A 24,369-nucleotide genomic window follows, 5' to 3' on the forward strand; every position below is an offset into this window, starting at 1 on the left:
TCTCCGTGAGACCCGATCACACTGCGGAATTTAAGCGGCGGACAATTCCGCTGCTGAAATTGTTCCGAGCAAAGAAAGAACATGTTAATTCTTTGCGCGGAAGTCCGCGAGTACTGCATAGCCGTCAATGGTGACGGCTCAATGCCCTGCGGTCCTACCGCCGCCGTAAGCTGCCAGGCTGAATCTCCGCTCGCGGAATTCTGTGAGGGGAGATTCCGTTCAAACCCTGTAGTGTGAACATACCCTTAGGCTAGGTTCACACGGCCGTTATCTTCCTTCCCGCTTTTCTCCCATCACTGCCTCCTAAACAGACCATACCACTAATGGATGCAAACTAATGCAAAAGGATGCCATTCTGTGGCATCCTTTTGCATCAGTTTTTCAGCCGTTAGTATGAAAAGTCAGCTGCCTACAGACTCCCGCAGCCGGGACTACTTCTACTCCCATCATGGAACAGACTTGTTTCCATGATGGGAGTAGTAGTTCCCAGCTGGGGAGGCTACATTAGTGCTTGTACTACTACCCCCTTCATGGAACAGAGTCTGTTCCATGCTAGGGGTAGTAGTATAGGGGCTGAGGAATTGATCGCACCGGGTCTCTGAGACCTGATGCGATCATGAGTTATTAACCAGGGGAGCGGGCGGCATGCTCTGCTCCCCTGTGATGTATATAGTGTGTCTTTACTTTAATTTTTAAATACCCCGCCGGGAGCATTGGATGGCCGGCACCAAGTGGGGCACAGGGCTCCCAGTGGGGTTTTTAAAGTCAGTCTCTGAGGATTCACATAGTGCTGCAGGGGCCATATGTATATAGAAGCGGGGGGGGGGGGCAGATAGAAGAGCTGTGAGGGGGTCTATATGTCTGGCCCCAACATCGCTTCTTTATGTCTTGCCCCCCTGCAAGGGGATAAGATGTCTAATCGCGGCGGTCCCGCCGCTGGGGATCCCCGCAATCTCAGCTGTGGCACCTCAGACATCCGGTGCATGGAGTGAACATGGCCCCATGCCGAATGACTGGCGAAGGGGGGCAAAGTCTCGTGACATCACGGCCATGCCCCCTCAATGCAAGTCTATGGGACTTGCATTGAGGGGCTGTGGCCGTGACGTCACGAGCCTCCGGCGCTGCACCCAACGTTCTAAACGAATGCCGGGTGCAGCAGGGAGAATTTGAGGGTTCCCAGCGGCGGGCCCCCTGCAATCAAACATCTTATCCCTTATCCTTTGGAGCAGAGTACCCCTTTAAGTGGAAATCTTGGGTGAGTTCCCACACTTTTTTCCCCAGGACTTGACCCCTGTGTGTGTGTGTGTGTGTGTGTGTATATATATATATGAATGTATGAAGTATGCAAAGTTTCTCATCACACCACCATATAAGGTAGAGTGCCCTCTGATCAGATCTGGCTCTGGTTACAAAGTCTCAGAAGCTGATTGGGATTAAAGGAGTTATCCAGGAAAAAAACTTTTTTTTAATATATCAACTGGCTAAAGAAAGTTAAACAGATTTGTATATTACTTCTATTAAAAAATCTTAATCCTTTCAGTACTTATGAGCTTCTGAAGTTAAGGTTGTTCTTTTCTGTCTAAGTGCTCTCTGATGACACGTGTCTCGGGAACCGCCCAGTTTAGAAGAGGTTTGCTATGGGGATTTGCTTCTAAACTGGGCGGTTCCCGAGACACATAGTTACATAGTTAGTACGGTCGAAAAAAGACATATGTCCATCAAGTTCAACCAGGGAATTAAGGGGTAGGGGTGTGGTGCGATATTGGGGAAGGGATGGGATTTTATATTTCTTCATAAGCATTAATGTTATTTTGTTCCAGGAATGTATCTAATCCTGTTTTAAAGCTGTTAATTGTTCCTGCTGTGACCAGTTCCTGAGGTAGACCGTTCCATAAATTCACAGTCCTCACGCTAAAGAAGGCGTGTCACCCCTTGAGACTAAACTTTTTCTTCTCCAGACGGAGGGAGTGCCCCCTCGTCCTTTGGGGGGGTTTAACCTGGAACAGTTTTTCTCCATATTTTTTGTATGGGCCATTAATATACTTATATACGTTTATCATATCCCCCCTTAAACGTCTCTTCTCAAGACTAAACAATTGTAACTCCTTTAATCGCTCCTCATAGCTAAGATGATCCATGCCCCATATTAGTTTAGTCGCACGTCTCTGCACCCTTTCCAACTCCGCAGTGTCCCTTTTATGGACAGGTGCCCAAAACTGAACAGCATATTCCAGGTGAGTCCGTACCAATGCTTTATAAAGGGGGAGTATTATGTCCCTGTCCCTTGAGTCCATGCCTCTTTTGATACATGACAATATCCTGCCGGCTTTGGAAGCAGCAGCCTGACATTGCATGCTATTCTGTAGTCTGTGATCTACAAGTACACCCAGATCCTTCTCTACCAGTGACTCTGACAGTTTAATCCCCCCTAAGACACGTGTCATCAGAGAGCACTTAGACAGAAAAGAACAACCTTAACTTCAGAAGCTCATAAGTATTGAAAGGATTAAGAATTTTTAATAGAAGTAATTTACAGATCAGTTTAACTTTCTTTAGCCAGTTGATATATAAAAAAAAGTTTTTTTCCTAGATAACACCTTTAATTCCAAGTCAGAGTTCTCCCCTGACTCTGACTTGGCATAAATCCTAATCAGCTTCTGAGACTTTGTAACCAGAGCTGATCAGAGGGCACGCTACCTTATATGATGGTGTGATGAGAAACTTTGCATACTTCTTACACAGAAAGCTTGCGGAGTGCTAATAGCCTTTTTGACGCTCCGTTCTCACCACCTGATCCAGCAACTACAACCAGCAATGGCGTTCACCTGACCAGTTCCCTGGTATTCACGGAAGCTGCCTACACCTGACCCGACATGCCGGTGAGGAGAAAGAAAGCCTGCATGCAAGAAACGCTGGCGAAATTCAGCTTTGTACGCAGCGCGCCCTCCTTGGAAAATGGCGCTGGCTCTGTGCATCTCTCCACACCTCTGGGCCTCCCTGCCAGCATTCAGCCGTGATGACTCCCCGCCGGGACTTACTGCAGCTAACCGCTCCATGTTGGACCTGGCACTACCTTGCCACGGCAGTCCACAGCATTCCGGTTCCTCTTCCCCTCACAGAGCCACATTATCACTGCGGGACTCTCCTTCCTCACAAGCGGCACGCAGCCTTCCTCCGTCCCCTTCAGCTACCAGGTCCAGTCCTCGGGAGCTCTCTCCTGCACGGCCTCTTCAACACTCCTCTGCCACAAGGTGTAATGAGGTACAATCTTGGGTGGAAAAGGCTGATTTTCTATTGGATAGAGGGGATTTATTGCATGAACTGCCGGTCAGAGGCGGATCTTTAACAGATACAGCCTTGAAATCAATGCTGTTAGTACTCGGTCAATCCTTTTTACAGGAGATGACAGCCATGATAGCACCTACACAATCTGCCATTCAGGAGCTTGGAGGGAGAGTGGAGCATATAGAGTCTAAAATGGAGGGATTCTCAGGTTCACATAATACCTTAATTGACTCCCACAATGACTTGGAAGAAGAGGTTGCATCTCTAAGAGCTAAAGCAGCAGAGTTAGAGGATTGCAGCAATATAAAACTAAGAGGTGTCCCTGAATCCGTTCACCCTGCTGATATACCTGAATATGTTCTCTCCCTGATTAAAGCAGTTTTGCCCTCTTCCGTGGCTCAGGATATTGAAGTGGACAGAGCTCACAGGGTGCCACGTCCTAAACATCTGGATGATTCCATCCCCCGGGATGTTTTAGCCCGGATTCATTTTTTCAGTCAAGGAAAAATTTATGGCGTATTCCCACAAGCATAGCGGTCTTAAGTAAGTCTTGAGGAAAGCCAACTGCTATACTTAGGGTTCATTGCTTATGTGCGGGGATTATAACTCCATCATGGATCCGGCTTTAGATACTATGTCCATATCTAGACTCCCGTCCCACTCCATGGCCCCATGGGCTTGGGAGTCGGACTTATATGATGTCTGGCAACTGCAACACTCCACGGAACGAGACTACACTTTCCATTCAGGCGTATATAATTCCAGAATTGACATGATGTTAGTGCACAGTTTACTTTTGCCCCAAGTCACTGACTAATCTATTGACATGATAAAATGGTCGGACCATGCTGTGGTTACTATTACCCTCACAAAGTCTCTTCACCGTTAGCTTACATGTGGCGTATTAATCCCCATTTATTATCGCACCCACTTTTGTCTCAGTCCTTTCTCTCTGACATCAGTGACCAGTGCGGTCTCAGTATGGAACTGCCATAAAGCAGTGATTAGGGGATTGTATATCAAGTATAGTTCCTACTTAAAAGAAACAACACGTACAACAAATAACCACATTAACACTTCAGTTGAAGAAGGACGAACTTGCTAATAAACAATTGCCCTCTGCTGATCTAGCGACGCGGATTGTGTCCCTGAGACGTGATCTCCGTTGCTCTATGCTAGCATCCTAAGAAGGGACACACAGGAAGATGCGCGCCACATACTATTCCCAAGACAATAAATCTGGGAAATGAATGACCAATCACCTTAAATCTCGTCAACTTAAAACAAATATCCCATTCTTGATACACCCAGGCCCTCATTTACAAAGACTGGAGTGTCGGTTAGGTTTTTTTTTTCAGTGTACTCGTCTTTTTTTTCCTTGTGATTTACTAATCTGTCGCCCAATTTCCCTTTCTTTCTGTCGCACAAAATGTATTCTGTGCAACAGAAAAAAATTCTCTGCAAATTCTGACTACATTAGTGCTTGTACTACTACCCCCATCATGGAACAGGGTCTGTTCCATGTTGGGGGTAGTAGTACAGGGGCTGAGGGATTGATCGCACCGGGTCTCACTTCTGAGACCCGATCCGATCAGATGTTATTAAGCAGGGGAGCAGGCGGCATGTTCCGATCCCCTGCAATGTACTGTAAACTTTAATTTTTAAATTCCCCACCAGAAGTCCTGAATGGCCAGGACCGAGGAGCCAAACAGGGCTCCTGGCAGGGTTTTAATATGGAAGCGCTGTGGTGGGCACAGATGTATAGAATCGCTGGGGGGGTATATATCTGGCCCATCCAGCGTTTCTATATATATTTCCCCCTGCTGCGTTATATCAAACTTAGTGGCCGCTGCGCTTGTATAAATGTACTGCCCCCCCCAGCGCTATTATATATCTATACTGACCCCTGCTGCGCATATTTATATATATATATATATATATATATATATATATATACTGCCTCCCCCAAGCTGCGCATATTATTCTTCATCTTCTCCCTCCCCTGGCTGCCAATGAATGAAAACTCTATTAGCGGGGGAGCGGAGGGCTGCTGCCTGCTCTCGCTGCTAAGAGTTTATCATTCATAGCGGGCAGCAGCTGCATATCATGCTGTGGGGGTCAGACATATGGATATATGTCTGACCCTCACAGCATACATATACAAATGCCGGCTCACCGCTATGAATGACAAGTAAGCTATTAGGAGCAGCAGCGCAAGCCTCCCTGCACTGCTTTACTTGTCATTCATAGCGGTGAGCCGGCACCTGTATATATAGATGCGCGGTAGGGGTCAGACATATGAATATATGTCTGACCCTCACAGCATCTATATATACAGGTGCCGGCTCACCGCTATGAATGACAAGTAAAGCAGTGCAGGGAGCGGAGGCTTGCGCTGCTGCTGCCAATAGCTTAATTGTCATTCATAGCGGTGAGCCGGCATTTGTATATGTATGCTGTGAGGGTCAGACATATATCCATATGTCTGACCCCCACAGCATGATATGCAGCTGCTGCCCACTATGAATGACAAACTCTTAGCAGCGAGAGCGGGCAGCAGCCCTCCGCTCCCCCTGCTAATAGAGTTTTCATTCATTGGCAGCCAGGGCAGGGAGAAGATGACGATTAATATGCGCAGCTTGGGGGAGGCAGTATATATATAAATATGCGCAGCGGGGGTCAGTATATGCGCAGCGGGAGTCAATATAGATATATAATAGCGCTGGGGGGGCAGTACATTTATTCAAGCACAGCGGCCACTAAGTTTGATATAGCGCAGCAGGGGGAAATATATATAGAAACGCTGGAGGGGCCAGATATATACCCCCCCCCCCCCCCAGCGATTCTATACATCTTTGCCCACCACAGTGCTTCTATTTTAAAACCCTGCCAGGAGCCCTGATTGGCTCCTCGGTCCCAGCCATTCAGGGCTCATGGTGGACTGGTGGGGAATTTAAAAATAAAAGTTTACAGTACATTGCAGTGGATCGGAACATGCCGCCCGCTCCCCTGCTTAATAACTTTTGATCAGATCGGGTCTCAGAAGTGAGACCCGATGCGATCAATCCCTCAGCCCCTGTACTACTACCCCCAACATGGAACAGACCCTGTTCCATGCTGGGGGTAGCAGGATTCACTCAGTTTTGAGTAATTTCCCGACAGCTCAGAGCTGTCGGGTTTCTGTGAAGCAAAACTCACAGGTTTTCCTGTGAGTTTTCTTCACACTCTGAGGGTTTTTTCTCTTTTTGTTGGGAACACGCCCCTTTTGTAGTTTTTTTTTTCACTCGGAGTGATTTTGATTTTTTCGGTTTGTGCGCCAGATTCTGGTGCAAATTCTGGCGCAGACAGAATTCTGGCGCAAAACCCGACAAAAAGTGTCGGGATCCTGTTTGTAAATGAGGGCCCCAGTGTCTAGAGACAAGCTGTATATTCCGACTAGTATAGCCAATTGCTTTAAATCGTACTGTTGAGTCTATAATATTCTGATATATTGATCACTATATCTATACTCATATGCATTTGCTAAATGCTATATACTCTTGCTAAAATATTGCAGAAGAACTTTGTCAAAACATTTCAGCTTGCTTTTTGCCTGTAATTAAGATGAGAACCTTGGATGGAGCCAAGATACAAGAAGTTAGCAGTTGAAGCCTAAACATTGGGCTTCGTGGAAGGATGGAAAAATCTCAAGATAGAGAAGATGCAACATGAGTGACCTATGCTACGCCACGCTCAAATGACCAATCAGCATATAAAACGATTTGATGCTATAGTTTTATCCTCCCCTTTTTGTCAATTGTAAAAAAACTAATGTGATTTTTCCAATAAACGGCAGAGCTCCTTGGGAGGCAGTGCTGAGAAGGGGATTTATACCAACATCGTCTGGTGTGAATTTGCTTATGTCGACACTCAGCAAAATAGCACAGCGGTAGTCACTCACAGTTTAAGGCCTCACTGCAAGGCATCCTTGACAGTTGGTGTCAGAAGTGGGATTGCGGTTCCCTGGATCACACTCGAGGGAAGAGCCAAGTCTGGTGGGCCGACACCTCTAACCGTTCAGGGCAATCTAGAGCTGTTGAACCAGGGGCCTGATCAACTCCACGGAACGCGGTAAGTCTGCTGATTTCTTTATAAATCTGTAGCTTATCAGTGTTCATTGGACAGCTCTACAAGCCTGGAGGATGGTTATTGCCGATCCGCTAGGACTAGCCCAAGCGACCGGGGATCTCCCCGCTGTGTGTGGTCTCAATTTCTAAGAGTTCTTGTCACACGCGGTGCTCCGACCGCAAGCTCTGGCCGTGAGCGCAGTGTCCCGGGGTCCCCGTCTGTCTGCGGGGCTGGGATTCACATTGCGGGACGTGCCCGCATGCGAATCCCAGCCCTTCACTTACCCCGCTCTGCTGCCTCTATAACTCAGCTCCGCCATGCTCGTCCCCGTCTCCTAGGGCGCGCGAGCGATGAAATTTAAAGGGCCGGTGCGCCCATAATTAGTCTTTGCACCTAACACAACATTATAAGTTCCTGCACCTCCCACACCCCCCTGACGGATCTTCAGTGCTCATTGCCTAAGAGAAAGCGTTCCCCTTGCCTGTTGTGCCTACCCATGTTACCAGACTTCCTTGCTACGTTTTTTTGACTACGAACCTTTGCCGCCTGCCTTGACCTTCTGCTACATTGACTACGCCTCTGTCTCAACCTCCTGTACCTCGTCTTGCCCAGTTACCTGTGTGGTCGAGCCGTATTGGGGGTAGCGACCTGGGTGCCGACTGCCACAGCAAATCCATCCTGCTCTGCGGCAGGCTCTGGTGAAGACCAGCGGCACCTTAGACTCCTGTCACGATTCGGCTGGCAGGAGGTGGATCCTCTGTGCCAGAGAGGGATTGGCGTGGACCGTGCTGGTGGACCGGTTCTAAGTTGCTACTGGTATTCACCAGAGCCCGCCGCAAAGCGGGATGGTCTTGCAGCGGCGGTAGCAACCAGGTCGTATCCACTAGCAACGGCTCAACCTCTCTGACTGCTGAAGATAGGCGCGGTACAAGGGAGTAGACAAGAGCAAGGTCGGACGTAGCAGAAGGTCGGGGCAGGCAGCAAGGATCGTAGTCAGGGGCAACGGCAGGAGGTCTGGAACACAGGCTAGGAACACACAAGGAAACTCTTTCACTGGCACAATGGCAACAAGATCCGGCGAGGGAGTGCAGGGGAAGTGAGGTATAAATAGGGAGTGCACAGGTGAACACACTAATTAAGCCAACTGCGCCAATCAGTGGCGCAGTGGCCCTTTAAATCGCAGAGACCCGGCGCGCGCGCGCCCTAAGGAGCGGGGCCGCGCGCGCCGGGACAGGACCGACGGAGAGCGAGTCAGGTACGGGAGCCGGGGTGCGCATCGCGAGCGGGCGCCACCCGCATCGCGAATCGCATCCCGGCTGGGAGAGGTATCGCAGCGCACCCGGTCAGCAGATCTGACCGGGGCGCTGCAATTGCGAGGATGTTGCGAGCACTCCGGGGAGGAGCGGGGACCCGGAGCGCTCGGCGTAACAGTACCCCCCCCCCCTTGGGTCTCCCCCTCTTCTTGGAGCCTGAGAACCTGAGGACCAGACTTTTGTCTAGGATGTTGTCCTCAGGTTCCCAGGATCTCTCTTCTGGACCACAGCCCTCCCAATCTACCAAGAAAAATCTTTTTCCTCTGACCGTCTTGGAGGCCAGTATCTCCTTCACGGAGAAGATGTCAGAAGAACCGGAAACAGGAGTGGGAGAAACAAGTTTGGGAGAGAAACGGTTGATGATGAGTGGTTTAAGGAGAGAGACATGGAAGGCATTGGAAATACGAAGAGAAGGAGGAAGAAGGAGTTTGTAAGAGACAGGATTAATCTGGCACAAGACTTTGAAAGGACCAAGATAGCGTGGTCCCAGTTTGTAACTGGGGACACGAAAGCGGACATATTTAGCGGAGAGCCATACCTTGTCTCCGGGAGCAAAAATGGGGGGAGTTCTTCTTTTCTTATCGGCAAACCTTTTCATGCGGGATGAAGCCTGTAAAAGAGAATTTTGGGTCTCTTTCCATATGGTGGAAAGATCACGAGTCACTTCATCCACAGCGGGCAAACCAGAGGGCAAGGGAGTAGGGAGGGGGGGGAAGAGGTGACGGCCGTACACCACGAAAAATGGGGACTTAGCAGAAGATTCAGAGACTCTGAAGTTGTATGAGAATTCGGCCCATGGTAGAAGATCTGCCCAGTCATCCTGGCGGGAGGAAACAAAATGCCGTAAATAGTCACCCAGGACCTGGTTAATTCTTTCTACTTGCCCATTGGATTGGGGATGATAAGAAGAAGAGAAGTTTAATTTAATCTTGAGCTGTTTACAGAGGGCCCTCCAGAATTTAGACACGAATTGGACGCCTCTATCCGAGACGATCTGCGTGTGCAAACCGTGAAGACGAAAAATTTGTACAAAAAATTGTTTTGCCAACTGAGGCGCTGAAGGAAGACCAGGAAGAGGAATAAAATGTGCCATCTTGAAAAATCGATCAACGACCACCCAAACAACAGTGTTGCCACGGGATGGGGGTAAGTCTGTAATAAAGTCCATACCAATCAGAGACCAAGGCTGTTCGGGGACAGGCAGAGGATGAAGGAGACCAGCAGGCTTCTGGCGAGGAGTCTTATCCCGGGCACAGACAGTACAGGCCCGCACAAAATCAACAACATCCGTCTCCAGAGTCGGCCACCAATAGAAACGAGAGATGAGTTGCAAGGACTTTTTGATGCCCGCATGGCCTGCGAGGTGGGAGGAGTGACCCCATTTGAGAATCCCGAGACGTTGGTGTGGAGAAACGAAGGTCTTCCCTGGAGGAGTTTGCCTGATGGAGGCTGGAGAAGTGGAGATCAGACAGTCAGGAGGAATGATGTGTTGCGGAGAGACCTCTACTTCCGAGGCATCCGAGGAACGAGAGAGGGCATCGGCCCTAATGTTCTTGTCGGCAGGGCGAAAATGAATTTCAAAGTTAAAACGGGCAAAGAACAACGACCACCTGGCCTGGCGAGGGTTCAGCCGTTGGGCAGACTGGAGATAGGAGAGATTCTTGTGATCGGTGTAAATGATAACTGGAAATTTTGATCCCTCCAGCAGATGCCTCCATTCCTCAAGTGCCAATTTAATGGCCAGTAGTTCTCGATCCCCGATGGAGTAGTTTCTCTCCGCCGGAGAGAAGGTCCTAGAAAAAAAACCACAAGTAACAGCATGCCCGGAAGAATTTTTTTGTAGAAGGACCGCTCCAGCTCCCACTGAGGAGGCATCTACCTCCAATAGGAAGGGTTTAGATGGGTCAGGTCTGGAGAGCACGGGAGCAGAAGAAAAGGCAGACTTGAGCCGTTTAAATGCGTCTTCCGCTTGGGGAGACCAGGACTTGGGATTGGCATTTTTCTTGGTTAAAGCCACGATAGGAGCCACAATAGTGGAAAAGTGTGGAATAAATTGTCTGTAATAATTGGCGAACCCCAAAAAACGTTGGATAGCACGGAGTCCGGAGGGGCGTGGCCAATCTAAGACGGCAGAGAGTTTATCCGGGTCCATTTGTAATCCCTGGCCAGAGACCAAGTATCCTAGGAAAGGAAGAGATTGACATTCAAACAGACATTTCTCCATTTTGGCATAAAGTTGATTGTCACGAAGTCTCTGAAGAACCATGCGAACATGCTGGCGGTGTTCTTCTAAGTTGGCAGAAAAAATCAGAATATCGTCCAGATACACAACAACACAGGAATATAAGAGATCACGAAAAATTTCATTAACACAGTCTTGGAAGACGGCAGGGGCGTTGCACAGGCCAAAGGGCATGACCAGATACTCAAAGTGTCCATCTCTGGTGTTAAATGCAGTCTTCCATTCGTCCCCCTCCCTGATGCGGATGAGATTATAAGCACCTCTTAAGTCCAGTTTGGTAAAGATGTGGGCACCTTGAAGGCGATCAAAGAGTTCTGAGATAAGAGGTAGGGGGTAGCGGTTCTTTACCGTGATTTTATTAAGTCCGCGGTAATCAATGCAAGGACGTAGGGAGCCATCTTTTTTGGACACAAAAAAAAATCCAGCTCCGGCAGGAGAGGAGGATTTGCGGATAAACCCCTTTTTTAAATTTTCCTGGATGTATTCAGACATAGCAAGAGTCTCTGGAGCGGACAGAGGATAAATTCTGCCCCGGGGTGGAGTAGTGCCCGGGAGGAGGTCAATAGGACAGTCATAAGGCCTGTGAGGAGGTAAAGTCTCAGCTTGCTTTTTGCAAAACACGTCAGCATAGTCCATATAAGCCTTAGGGAGACCGGTTACAGGGGGAACCACAGAGTCACGGCAGGGAGTACTGGGAACCGGTTTAAGACAGTCCTTGAAACAAGAAGTACCCCAGCTCTTGATCTCTCCTGTGGACCAATCAAGGGTTGGGGAATGGCGTTGAAGCCACGGTAATCCAAGGAGAATTTCGGAAGTGCAATTGGAGAGGACCAAAAACTCAATTTTTTCGTGATGAGGTCCGATGCACATTAGGAGGGGTTCCGTGCGGTAACGCACGGTACAGTCCAATCTTTCATTGTTAACACAATTGATTTAGAGGGGTCTGGCGAGACTGGTCACCGGGATGTTGAACCTGTTGATGAGAGAGGCCAAAATAAAATTTCCTGCAGATCCGGAATCCAAGAAGGCCATAGTAGAGAAGGAGAAGGTAGAGGAAGATATCCGCACAGGCACAGTAAGGCGTGGAGAAGCAGAGTTGACATCAAGAACTGTCTCGCCTTTGTGCGGAGTCAGCGTACGTCTTTCCAGGCGGGGAGGACGGATAGGACAATCCTTCAGGAAGTGTTCGGTACCGGCACAGTACAGGCACAGATTCTCCATGCGGCGTCGTGTCCTCTCTTGAGGTATCAAGCGAGACCGGTCAACTTGCATAGCCTCCACGGCGGGAGGCACAGGAACGGATTGCAGAGGACCAGAGGAGAGAGGAGCCGGGGAGAAAAAACGCCTCGTGTGAACAAAGTCCATATCCTGGCGGAGCTCCTGACGCCTTTCGGAAAAACGCATGTCAATGCGAGTGGCTAGATGAATAAGTTCATGCAGGTTAGCAGGAATTTCTCGTGCGGCCAGAACATCTTTAATGTTGCTGGATAGGCCTTTTTTAAAGGTCGCGCAGAGGGCCTCATTATTCCAGGATAATTCGGAAGCAAGAGTACGGAATTGGATGGCGTACTCGCCAACGGAAGAATTACCCTGGACCAGGTTCAGCAGGGCAGTCTCAGCAGAAGAGGCTCGGGCAGGTTCCTCAAAGACACTTCGAATCTCCGTGAAGAAGGAGTGTACAGAGGCAGTGACGGGGTCATTGCGGTCCCAGAGCGGTGTGGCCCATGACAGAGCTTTCCCAGACAGAAGGCTGACTACGAAAGCCACCTCAGACCTTTCAGTAGGAAACTGGTCCGACATCATCTCCAAGTGTAGGGAACATTGTGAAAGAAAGCCACGGCAAAACTTAGAGTCCCCATCAAATTTATCCGGCAAGGATAGTCGTAGGCCGGAAGCGGCCACTCGCTGCGGAGGAGGTGCAGGAGCTGGCGGAGGAGATGATTGCTGAAGCTGTGGTAGTAGCTGCTGTAGCATCACGGTCAGTTGAGACAGCTGGTGGCCTTGTTGCGCTATCTGTTGCGACTGCTGGGCGACCACCGTGGTGAGGTCGGCGACAACTGGCAGTGGAACTTCAGCGGGATCCATGGCCGGATCTACTGTCACGATTCGGCTGGCAGGAGGTGGATCCTCTGTGCCAGAGAGGGATTGCCGTGGACCGTGCTGGTGGACCGGTTCTAAGTTGCTACTGGTATTCACCAGAGCCCGCCGCAAAGCGGGATGGTCTTGCAGCGGCGGTAGCAACCAGGTCGTATCCACTAGCAACGGCTCAACCTCTCTGACTGCTGAAGATAGGCGCGGTACAAGGGAGTAGACAAGAGCAAGGTCGGACGTAGCAGAAGGTCGGGGCAGGCAGCAAGGATCGTAGTCAGGGGCAACGGCAGGAGGTCTGGAACACAGGCTAGGAACACACAAGGAAACGCTTTCACTGGCACAATGGCAACAAGATCCGGCGAGGGAGTGCAGGGGAAGTGAGGTATAAATAGGGAGTGCACAGGTGAACACACTAATTAAGCCAACTGCGCCAATCAGTGGCGCAGTGGCCCTTTAAATCGCAGAGACCCGGCGCGCGCGCGCCCTAAGGAGCGGGGCCGCGCGCGCCGGGACAGGACCGATGGAGAGCGAGTCAGGTACGGGAGCCGGGGTGCGTATCGCGAGCGGGCGCCACCCGCATCGCGAATCGCATCCCGGCTGGGAGAGGTATCGCAGCGCACCGGGTCAGCAGATCTGACCGGGGCGCTGCAATTGCGAGGATGTTGCGAGCACTCCGGGGAGGAGCGGGGACCCGGAGCGCTCGGCGTAACAACTCCGCTCCCCGATACGGTCTGAGTCATCAGCCACACAGGTAGAGGATCCACATCCTGTTCCAGACCGCCAGCATTCAGGTGTGTGACAGCAAGATCCGGCTGGCCCAGCAGGCACAGCAGCTTAACCAGCTATCCGCCATGATGCAGCAACTGCTATCTGTCCAGCAGAACCCGCCACAGCCTCCCGCTGCGGTTTCCTCCGGATCGAAACTCCATTTGTTGATTCCTGAGAAGTTTGAGGGGGATCCCAAGTCCTGTTGGGGTTTCGTGACGCAGTGCTCCATGCACATAGAACTTATGGCGGACCAGTTCTCCACAGAACGAGCAAAGGTGGCCTTTGTCATCAGTCTCCTGTCTGGTAGGGCCTTGGCCTGGGCTACTCCACTATGGGATTGCAGTGATGTTATCACTACCAACCTCCAGATATTCCTGATGGAATTTCCCACAGTCTTTGAAGAACCTGCCTGAGCTTCCTCCGCTGAGACGGCGTTCCCAGGGCAACTCAGGTTCCGGACCCTGGCGTCAGAGTTGTCTTGGAATAATGAAGCTCTCTGCGCTACTTTCAAGAGAGGATTATCAAGCCAAATAAAGGATGTCCTCGCTGCCCGGGAATTGCCATCTATTCTGAATGAATTGATACAATTGGCATCCTGGATTGATATCCGCTTCTCTGAGGAACAACATCAAGAAAGAGAATCAGCACGACCTCGGCGGTTTCCTCGCTTGGCACCAGTCATCCAGCAACCACCACAACCTTCTACTTTGTCTCCCGCAGTGGAGGCTATGCAGGTGGATCTGTCTCGCCTGACTCTGCAGGAAATAACTCATCGACGAGCTGAGAATCTGTGTCTCTACTGCGCCAGTGCCGATCATTTCCTCAAAAGATTGTCCTGTACGTCCACAGCCACAGGGAAAAGCTCGCACCTAGGGTTTGTTGAAGAGGCCTCCCTAGGTGTGAATTCCTCCTCTCCATGCTTAAATATGACGGTTCAGCTTCTTCTTCCTTCTAAAGTGAACCTCTCAGTTTTGGCCTTCCTGGACTCTGGCTCCACTGGTAACTTTATTGATGCCTCTCTAGTGCACAGGTATCTTCTGCCAGTTCTATGTCTCCCGAAACCACTGTTCATCTCCACGGTCAATGGAGAAAAACATGACTGTACCGTGCTATACCGCACAGAACCCCTGTTGATGCAGGTCGGAGTCTCACACAGAGACAACTTGTCCTTCTACATGCTTCCACACTGTACGTCTCCTCTCTTGCTAGGTCTACCTTGTTTTCAGCTCCATGCCCCACACCTGGATTGGAAAACCAGAGAAGTCCTTCGCTGGGGTCTGCACTGCAACAATCATTGCATTCACCAAGTTGGAATCATCATCTCGTCCACTGCCCGGTTTGCCTTACTTTCTCCTGGATTATGCAGATGTCTTCAGTGAAAAGCAAGCCGAAGTGTTACCTCCACATTGCTCCTACGATTGTCCCATAGACCTGCTGCCCGGCACCACACCAGGGGCAGAATCTACCTTTTATCTGTTCCCGAAACTCAGGCCATGTCTGATTATATACAGGAAAACCTACAGAAGGGATTCATCAGGAAGTCCTCCTCCCCTGCTGGAGCTGGTTTCTTCTTCGTAGAAAAGAAAGACGGGTCTCTACGACCTTGCATCGACTACCGTGGCCTGAATAAAATCACTGTAAAAAAACGCTACCCACTTCCTTTGATAACAGAGTTATTTGATCGTCTGCGAGGGACCAAAATCTTTTCTAAGTTGGATCTTCGTGGGGCCTATAATTTTATCCGTATACGATCTGTACCCCTGTTCATGATATTTAGAGATTCACTGGTGTCTGGTATTGTGCCAAGGGACTGGCGCAAGGCGAATGTGGTGCCAATCTTCAAAAAGGGCTCTAGGTCTTTACCAGGAAACTATATACCGGTAAGTCTAACGTGCATTGTGGGTAAATTGTTTGAAGGACTTGTAAGGGACTACATACAGGAATACATAGGGGATAATTGTATTATAAGTGATAGCCAGCATGGGTTTACTAAGGATAGAAGTTGTCAAACCAATCTAATTTGCTTTTATGAAGAAGTGAGTAGAATCCTTGACAGAGGAATGGCTGTGGATATATATGGACATTTATCAACGGGTTTAGTCAGGTTTTCTTTACTATAATCGTCGCAAAATTGTCGTAACTGCGACTACACGATTTTTCGTGCGACATTTTGACTGGAAAGTGAGAAAAGCAAGTTTTCCAAAAATTAACTATGTAGTAATAATTTTAAAATGGACTACGGGTAGTCAGGTATTTATTAACTGCGACAGTCGCAACTGCGCAAAAAAAGTCGCAACAGCGTTAAAAATTGACTAAATTTACTCCAGCTCAAACATGGAGCAGAAAAAGCTACTACCAAAGTAAAAAAGGAAAAATTGCTTACGTGAAAGAAAATTATCAACAGGCTGAAACCAGTTGATAAATAAGTCACACATAAGCAAAAAAAAAGTAAGGAAAAAATTACTAAAAAAAAAAGACTACATAAGCAAACATTGATAAATGTCCCTCATAGTGTTTCTGGATTTTGCTAAAGCGTTTGATACTGTCCCTCATAGACGTCTGACAGGTAAGTTAAGGTCTTTGGGTTTGGAAACTTTAGTTTGTAACTGGATTGAACACTGGCTCATGGATCGTACCCAGAGAGTGGTGGTCAATGATTCGTACTCTGATTGGTCCCCGGTTATTAGTGGTGTACCCCAAGGTTCAGTACTGGGCCCGCTGTTGTTTAATTTATTTATCAATGATATAGAGGATGGCATTAACAGTTCTGTTTCTATCTTTGCCGATGACTCCAAGCTTTGCAGCACGGTACAGTCTATAAAGGATGTGTATAGGTTACAAGATGACTTGGATAGACTAAGTGTCTGGGCATCCACTTGGCAAATGAGGTTCAATGTGGATAAATGTAAAGTTATGCATCTGGGTACTAATAACCTGCATGCGTCGTATGTCTTAGGGGGGATTAAACTGGCAGAATCACTGGTAGAGAAGGATCTGGGTGTACTTGTAGATCACAGATTTCAGAATAGCATGCAATGTCAGGCTGCTGCTTCCAAGGCCGGCAGGATATTGTCATGTATAAAAGAGGCATGGACTCGAGGGACAGGGACATAATACTCCCCCTTTATAAAGCATTGGAACGGCCTCACCTGGAAAATGCTGTTCAGTTTGGGGCACCAGTCCATAAAAGGGACACTGTGGAGCTGGAAAGGGTGCAGAGACGCGCGACTAAACTAATATGGGGCATGGAACATCTTAGTTATGAGGAGCGATTAAAGGAGTTACAATTGTTTAGTCTTGAGAAGAGACGTTTAAGGGGGGGATATGATAAATGTATATAAGTATATTAATGGCCCATTCAAAAAATATTTAGAAAAACTGTTCCAGGTTAAACCCCCACAAAGGACGAGGGGGCACTCCCTCCGTCTGGAGAAGAAAAGGTTTAGTCTCAAGGGGCAACACGCCTTCTTTACCATGAGAACTGTGAATTTATGGAACAGTCTACCTCAGGAACTGTAAGATTCCAGGTGTGTGACCCATAATCTGGGACACAGAAAATTGGGACCTGTTTCCAAAGCGCTTCACCTCTAGTTAATAACTAGTATGCCCAGGCAGAAAGATTCTTTAGTATATAAAAGGAATTTATTGCAACACTTAGTTTCGAGCCTTATGCCAGGCTCTTCTTCAGGCATATAAAATACACTGCAAATACTCAAGGTTAAAAAGCCCAGGCTTAAAGGGGTACTCTGGTGAAAACCTTTTTTCTTTTAAATCAACTGGTGGCAGAAAGTTAAACATATTTGTAAATTACTTCTATAAAAAAAATCTTAATCCTTCCTGTACTTATTAGCTGCTGAATACTACAGAGGAAATTCTTTTCTTTTTGGAATGCTCTCTGATGACATCACGAGCACAGTTCTCTCTGCTGATGTTATTATAATAATAATAACACTTTATTTATTGTTGTCCTTAGTGGGATTTGAGCCCAAATCCCCAGCACTGCAAGGCAGCAGTGCTAACCACTGAGCCACCATGCTGCCCTTAGCCAGAGATGTCAGCAGAGAGCACTGTGCTCGTGATGTCATCAGTGTTCCAAAAAGAAAGGAATTTCCTCTGTAGCATTCAGCAGCTAATAAGTACTGGAAGGATTAAGATTTTTTAATAGAAGTAATTTACAGATATGTTTAACTTTCTGCCACCAGTTGATTTAAAAGAAAAAAGGTTTTCACCGGAGTACCCCTTTAACGACGTAGGACGTATATTTACGATGAGATCCAGGCAGGAGCAGTCAAGCGCCGATAATGCTGATCACAGGCGTGTTAATACACGCCAGTGATCAGCATAGGAGATCAGTGTGTGCAGTGTTATAGGTCCCTATGGGACCTATAACACTGCAAAAAAAATGTAAAAAAAAAGTGTTAATAAAGGTCATTTAACCCCTTCCCTAATAAAAGTTTGAATCACCCCCCTTTTCCCATAAAAAAAATAAAACAGTGTAAAAAAAATAAATAAATAAACATATGTGGTATCGCCGTGTGCGTAAATGTCCGAACTATAAAAATATATAATTATTTAAACCGCACGGTCAATGGCGTACGCGCAAAAAAATTCCAAAGTCCAAAAAAGCGTATTTTGGGCACTTTTTATACCATTAAAAAAATGAATAAAAAGTGATCAAAAAGTCCGATCATAACAAAAATCATACCGATAAAAACTTCAGATCACGGCGCAAAAAATTAGTCCTCATACCGCCCTGTACGTGGAAAAATAAAAAAGTTATAGGAGTCAGAAGATGACATTTGTAAACGTATAAATTTTCCTGCATGTAGTTATGATTTTTTCCAGAAGTGCGACAAAATCAAACCTATACAAGTAGGATATCATTTTAACCGTATGGACCTACAGAATAATGATAAAGTGTAATTTTTACCGAAATATGCACTGCGTAGAAACGGAAGCCCCCAAAAGTTACAAAATGGCGTTTTTTTTTCGATTTTGTCGCACAATGATTTTTTTTTTCCGTTTCGCCGTGCATTTTTGGGTAAAATGACTAATGTCACTGCAAAGTAGAATTGGGGCCGCAAAAAATAAGCCATAATATGGATTTTTAGGTGGAAAATTGAAAGGGTTATGATTTTTAAAAGGTAAGGAGGAAAAAACGAAAGTGCAAAAACGGAAAAACCCTGAGTCCTTAAGGGGTTAATCTGCATCCGGGTAAAAGGTCACACATTACCCAATTTAAAACATCATAAAAAGAAGATTATAAGAAGAAAAAACAGAAAAAGAGAATAGGCAAATAAACATTCTCATTAAAACATATGATTATGAGCTTTGAACAACATATAATGAGGTGCTGTACATTTGCTCAGGAACTGGTCACAGCAGGAACAATTAACAGCTTTAAAACAGGATTAGATACATTCCTGGAACAAAATAACATTTATGCTTATGAAGAAACATAAAATTCCATACCTTCCCCAATATCGCGCCAAGCCCCTACCCTTCAATTCCCTGGTTGAACTTGATGGACGTTAGTCTTTTTTCAACCGTACTAACTTTGTAACTATGTAACTATGTAAGGGGACGAATGGAAGACTGCATTTAATACTCATGATGGACATTTTGAATATCTAGTGATGCCATTTGGACTCTGTAATGCTCCGGCGGTCTTCCAGGAGTTTGTCAATTAAATTTTTTGTGATCTCCTATACTCCTGTGTTGTAGGCTATTTAGATGACATTCTCATCTACTCGCCCGACCTCCATACTCATCGTTTTCACCTCCACCAAGTCTTACAGCACCTTCGAGACAATCATCTCTATGCAAAACTTGAAAAGTGTAATTTTGAGAAGACCAGCCTTCCGTTTCTGGGGTAAATTGTCACTAGAGATGAGCAACGAATGCAAATATCGCCGCGATTTTATCGCACTAATCGCTTCATTAAACTGCATTTTACAGTGTTCCAGGCTAAAGGAGACCTAAAATGGGAGATCCACATGTCACTACAAGGGGCAGGGGATTATGGGAGGGCAGGAAAGTACGGCGGGAAGAGAGGTAGGCAGGATGACCCTGAGTCACATGATTGATACAGCCTATCAGCATCCATTCAACCCTGTGATGTCACTGCGCTATGTAATCCCCATCCATGTTACCGAGGCTCATTTCATCCATGCACTCATAGAGAGAGGACGGAGCCTGCAAGTGTGTTTGTGTAGTGTACGACAGACACACTGAACTTAATAGCACAGTGTTTCATCTGCTAATTAGTCAGTGCCATTCCGCTCGCTATTGTTGTAGCGAGACTGCAGTGCGCCTGTGTGACATTGGAAAGGATTTTTACAACCTTTAACTTATAGTCACTGAATTCATCCTTTTATCAGAGAGGGGCAGATTGCATATCGTTGCCTCATACATGAAAACAAGCTGCCTCCAGCCTCTTGAACATTAGTATGAAAGGCAGGAGGGATTTTCAGCGCAATTTTGTGGATTTTTTTCCCACAAGAAAGAATCTGCTGTTTCGTAGTAGTGTTTAGAAAGTGTATATAATAACCAGCAGTTCATTACCTTGTTAAAGGGGTACTCCGCCCCTAGACATCTTATCCCCTATCCAAAGGATAGGGGATAAGATGTCAGATCGCCGCGGTCCCGCTGCTGGCGACCCCCGGGATTCCCGCTGCGGCACCACGCTATTATTACTGTTACGCCGAGCGCTCCGGGTCCCTGCTCCTCCCCGGAGCGCCCCGGTCAGACCCGCTGACCGGGAGCGCTGCACTGACATTGCCGGCGGGGATGCGATTCGCATAGCGGGACGCGCCCGCTCGCGAATCGCATCCCAAGTCACTCACCTGTCCCGGTCCCCGGCTGTCACGTCCTGGCGCGCGCGGCTCCGCTCCTTAGGGCGCGTGCGCGCCAGCTCTCTAGGATTTAAAGGGCCAGTGCACCAGTGATTGGTGCCTGGCCCAATCAGCCTAATTAGCTTCCACCTGCTCCCTGTCTATATTACCTCACTTCCCCTGCACTTCCTTGCCGGATCTTGTTGCCTTGTGCCAGTGAAAGCGTTTAGTGTTGTCCAAAGCCTGTGTTCCAGATCTCCTGCTATCCTCATTGACTACGAACCTTGCCGCCTGCCCCGACCTTCTGCTACGTCTGACCTTGCCTCTGCCTAGTCCTTCTGTCCCACACCTTCTCAGCAGTCAGCAAAGTTGAGCCGTTGCCGGTGGATACGACCTGGTTGCTACCGCCGCAGCCAGACCATCCCGCTTTGCGGCGGGCTTTGGTGAAAACCAGTAGCAACCCTAGAACCGGTCCACAGACACGGTCCACGCCAATCCCTCGCTGACACAGTGGATCCACATCCTGCTAGCCGAATCCTAACAGTAGATCCGGCCATGGATCCCGCTGAGGTGCTGCTGCCAAGTCTCACTGACCTACCTACGGTAGTCGCCCAGCAATCGCAGCAAAGTGCCCAACAAGGACAGCAGTTGTCGCTGTTGACCGCCACGTTACAGCAACTTCTGCCACTGCTACAGCAGCAACCACCTCCTCTGCAGCGGGTGGCCGCTCCTAGCCTCCGCTTGTCCCTGCCGGACAAATTTGATGGGGACTCTAGACTCTGCCGTGGCTTCTTGTCTCAATGTTCCCAGCATATGGAGATGTTGTCGGACCAATTTCCTACAGAACGGTCTAAGGTGGCGTTCGTAGTGAGTCTTCTGTCTGGAAAGGCCTTGTCTTGGGCCACACCGCTCTGGGACCGCAATGATCCTGCCACAGCCACTGTCCAGTCCTTCTTCGCTGAAGTCCGTAGTGTCTTCGAGGAACCAGCCCAAGCTTCTTCTGCCGAGACTGCCCTGCTGAACCTGGTCCAGGGTAATTCTTCAGTAGGCGAGTACGCCATCCAATTTCATACTCTCGCTTCCAAATTATCTTGGAATAACAAGGCTCTCTGCGCGACCTTTAAAAAAAGGCCTATCCAGTTACATCAAGGATGTGCTGGCCGCACGAGAGATTCCTGCCACCCTGCAAGAACTTATCCATTTGGCCACCCGCATTGACATGCGTTTTTCTGAGAGACACCAGGAGCTCCACCAGGAAAAAGACCTTGATCTCTGGGCACCTCTCTCACACTATCCTTTGCAATCTACCCCTGTGCCTCCTGCCGAGGAGGCTATGCAAGTGGATCGGTCTCGCCTGACCCATGAAGAGAGGACTCGCCGTAAGGATAAAAATTTATGTTTGTACTGCGCTAGTACCGAACACTTCTTTGTGGATTGCCCTATTCGTCCTCCACGTCTGGGAAACGCACGCACGCACCCAGCTCACGTGGGTGTGGCGTCTCTTGGTACGAAGTCTGCTTCTCCACGTCTCACTGTGCCCATGCGGATTTCTCCTTCTGCCAACTCCTCCTTCTCAGCCGCGGCCTTCTTGGACTCTGGTTCTTCTGGAAATTTTATTCTGGCCTCTTTGGTGAATGAATTCTGCATCCCGGTGACCCGTCTCATCAAGCCGCTCTACATTTCCTCGGTCAACGTAGTGAAATTGGACTGCACTGTGCGTTACCGCACAGAACCCCTGCTCATGAGCATTGGACGACATCACGAAAAAATTTAACTTTTTGTTTTGCCCAACTGCACCTCTGAAGTCCTCCTTGGTCTGCCATGGCTCCAACGCCACTCTCCTACCCTTGATTGGACCACCGGGGAGATCAAGAGCTGGGGTGCTTCTTGCCATAAAAAATGCCTCACGTCTGCTCCCAGTCCAGTCAGTCAAACCTCAGTGTCTCCTCCTTTACCTGGTCTCCCCAAGGCCTATCAGGACTATGCTGTGTCTCCTCCTCATAGCCCCCGTCCTGGTAACACTTTGCCCCGTGCCCAGCTTCACCCTCTTCCCCCCCCTCCCCACTCCCACGCCTTCTGGTTTGCCCGCTGTTGATGAGGTTTCCCGGGACTTCTCCACCATCTGGAAAGAGACTCAAAAATCCCTCATACAGGCCTCATCCCGGATGAAGAAACATCCCGACAAAAAGAGGGGGAGACCTAAGGGGGGGTACTGTTACGCCGAGCGCTCCGGGTCCCTGCTCCTCTCCGGAGCGCTCGCGGCGTTCCTCTCTCCGGGAGCGCTGCACTGACATTGCCGGCGGGGATGCGATTCGCATAGCGGGACGCGCCCGCTCGCAAATCGCATCCCAAGTCACTCACCTGTCCCGGTCCCCGGCTGTCACGTCCTGGCGCGGGCGGCTCCGCACCATAGGGCGCGCGCGAGCCAGCTCTCTAGGATTTAAAGGGCCAGTGCACCAGTGATTGGTGCCTGGCCCAATCAGCCTAATTAGCTTCCACCTGCTCCCTGTTCATATTACCTCACTTCCCCTGCACTTCCTTGCCGGATCTTGTTGCCTTGTGCCAGTGAAAGCGTTTAGTGTTGTCCAAAGCCTGTGTTCCAGATCTCCTGTTATCCTCCTTGACTACGAACCTTGTCGCCTGCCCCGACCTTCTGCTACGTCTGACCTTGCCTCTGCCTAGTCCTTCTGTCCCACGCCTTCTCAGCAGTCAGCGAGGTTGAGCCGTTGCCGGTGGATACGACCTGGTTGCTACCGTCGCAGCAAGACCATCCCGCTTTGCGGCGGGCTCTGGTGAAAACCAGTAGCAATCCTAGAACCGGTCCACCGACACGGTCCACGCCAATCCCTCACTGACACAGTGGATCCACATCCTGCTAGCCGAATCCTAACAATTACAGCACAGAGCGAGTTCGCTCTGTGCGTAATGACTGGGGACGGAGCAGCGTAACGTCATGGCGCCGCCTCTCGTGACATCACGGCCCGTCCCCTTAATGCAAGTCTATGGGAGGGGGCTTGACGACCGCCACACCCCCTCCCATAGACTTGTATTGAAAGGGGCGGGTCGTGACATCACGAGGAGCGGAGCCGTGACGTAACGATGCTCCGGCCCCTGTACTGCCCATCATTAAGTGCAGAGCAAACTCGCTCTGCACAGTAATGATAGCGTGGTGCCGCAGCGGGGATCCCAGGGGTCCCCAGCAGCGGGACCGCGGCGATCTGACATCTTATCCCCTATCCTTTGGATAGGGGATAAGATGTCTAGGTGCGGAATACCCCTTTAATACTCTCTGACAGAGTGCAATCTTGTGTTTAATACACATTTTTCATAATTTTTTTTTCTTTGTTGCTGTAGTGTTGTGCACTGGTGGTGTTGTGCAAAAATACGTATTTCCAGCAGACTGTAGTGCATATTTCTGCTCTCATACGCGCATACCACATATGTACATTAAAGCAGTGTACTATTTTGGAGCTGTAAATCTGTAACAAGTGAACATACTGGGAAAGTCCATGCCAAAGTAATCAATGGCAGTTGTTTTACGAAAATACGTTTTCCAAGTGTATAATATATATTTTTTTGCTCTCTCATGTGCATACCACATATAAGTAGTGAATTTTTTTGTTTCTTTTAATTCGTAACAAGCCCACATACAGTGAAAGGCCAGGGAAAAGAAATCACTGGAAGTTTTTTAAGGAAATTGCGTTTTCCAAGTCTACTGGAGCGCATTTTT

This window comes from Hyla sarda, chromosome 11 (genome assembly GCF_029499605.1).
Source record: "Hyla sarda isolate aHylSar1 chromosome 11, aHylSar1.hap1, whole genome shotgun sequence".
In the NCBI taxonomy this organism is placed as follows: Eukaryota; Metazoa; Chordata; class Amphibia; order Anura; family Hylidae; genus Hyla; species Hyla sarda.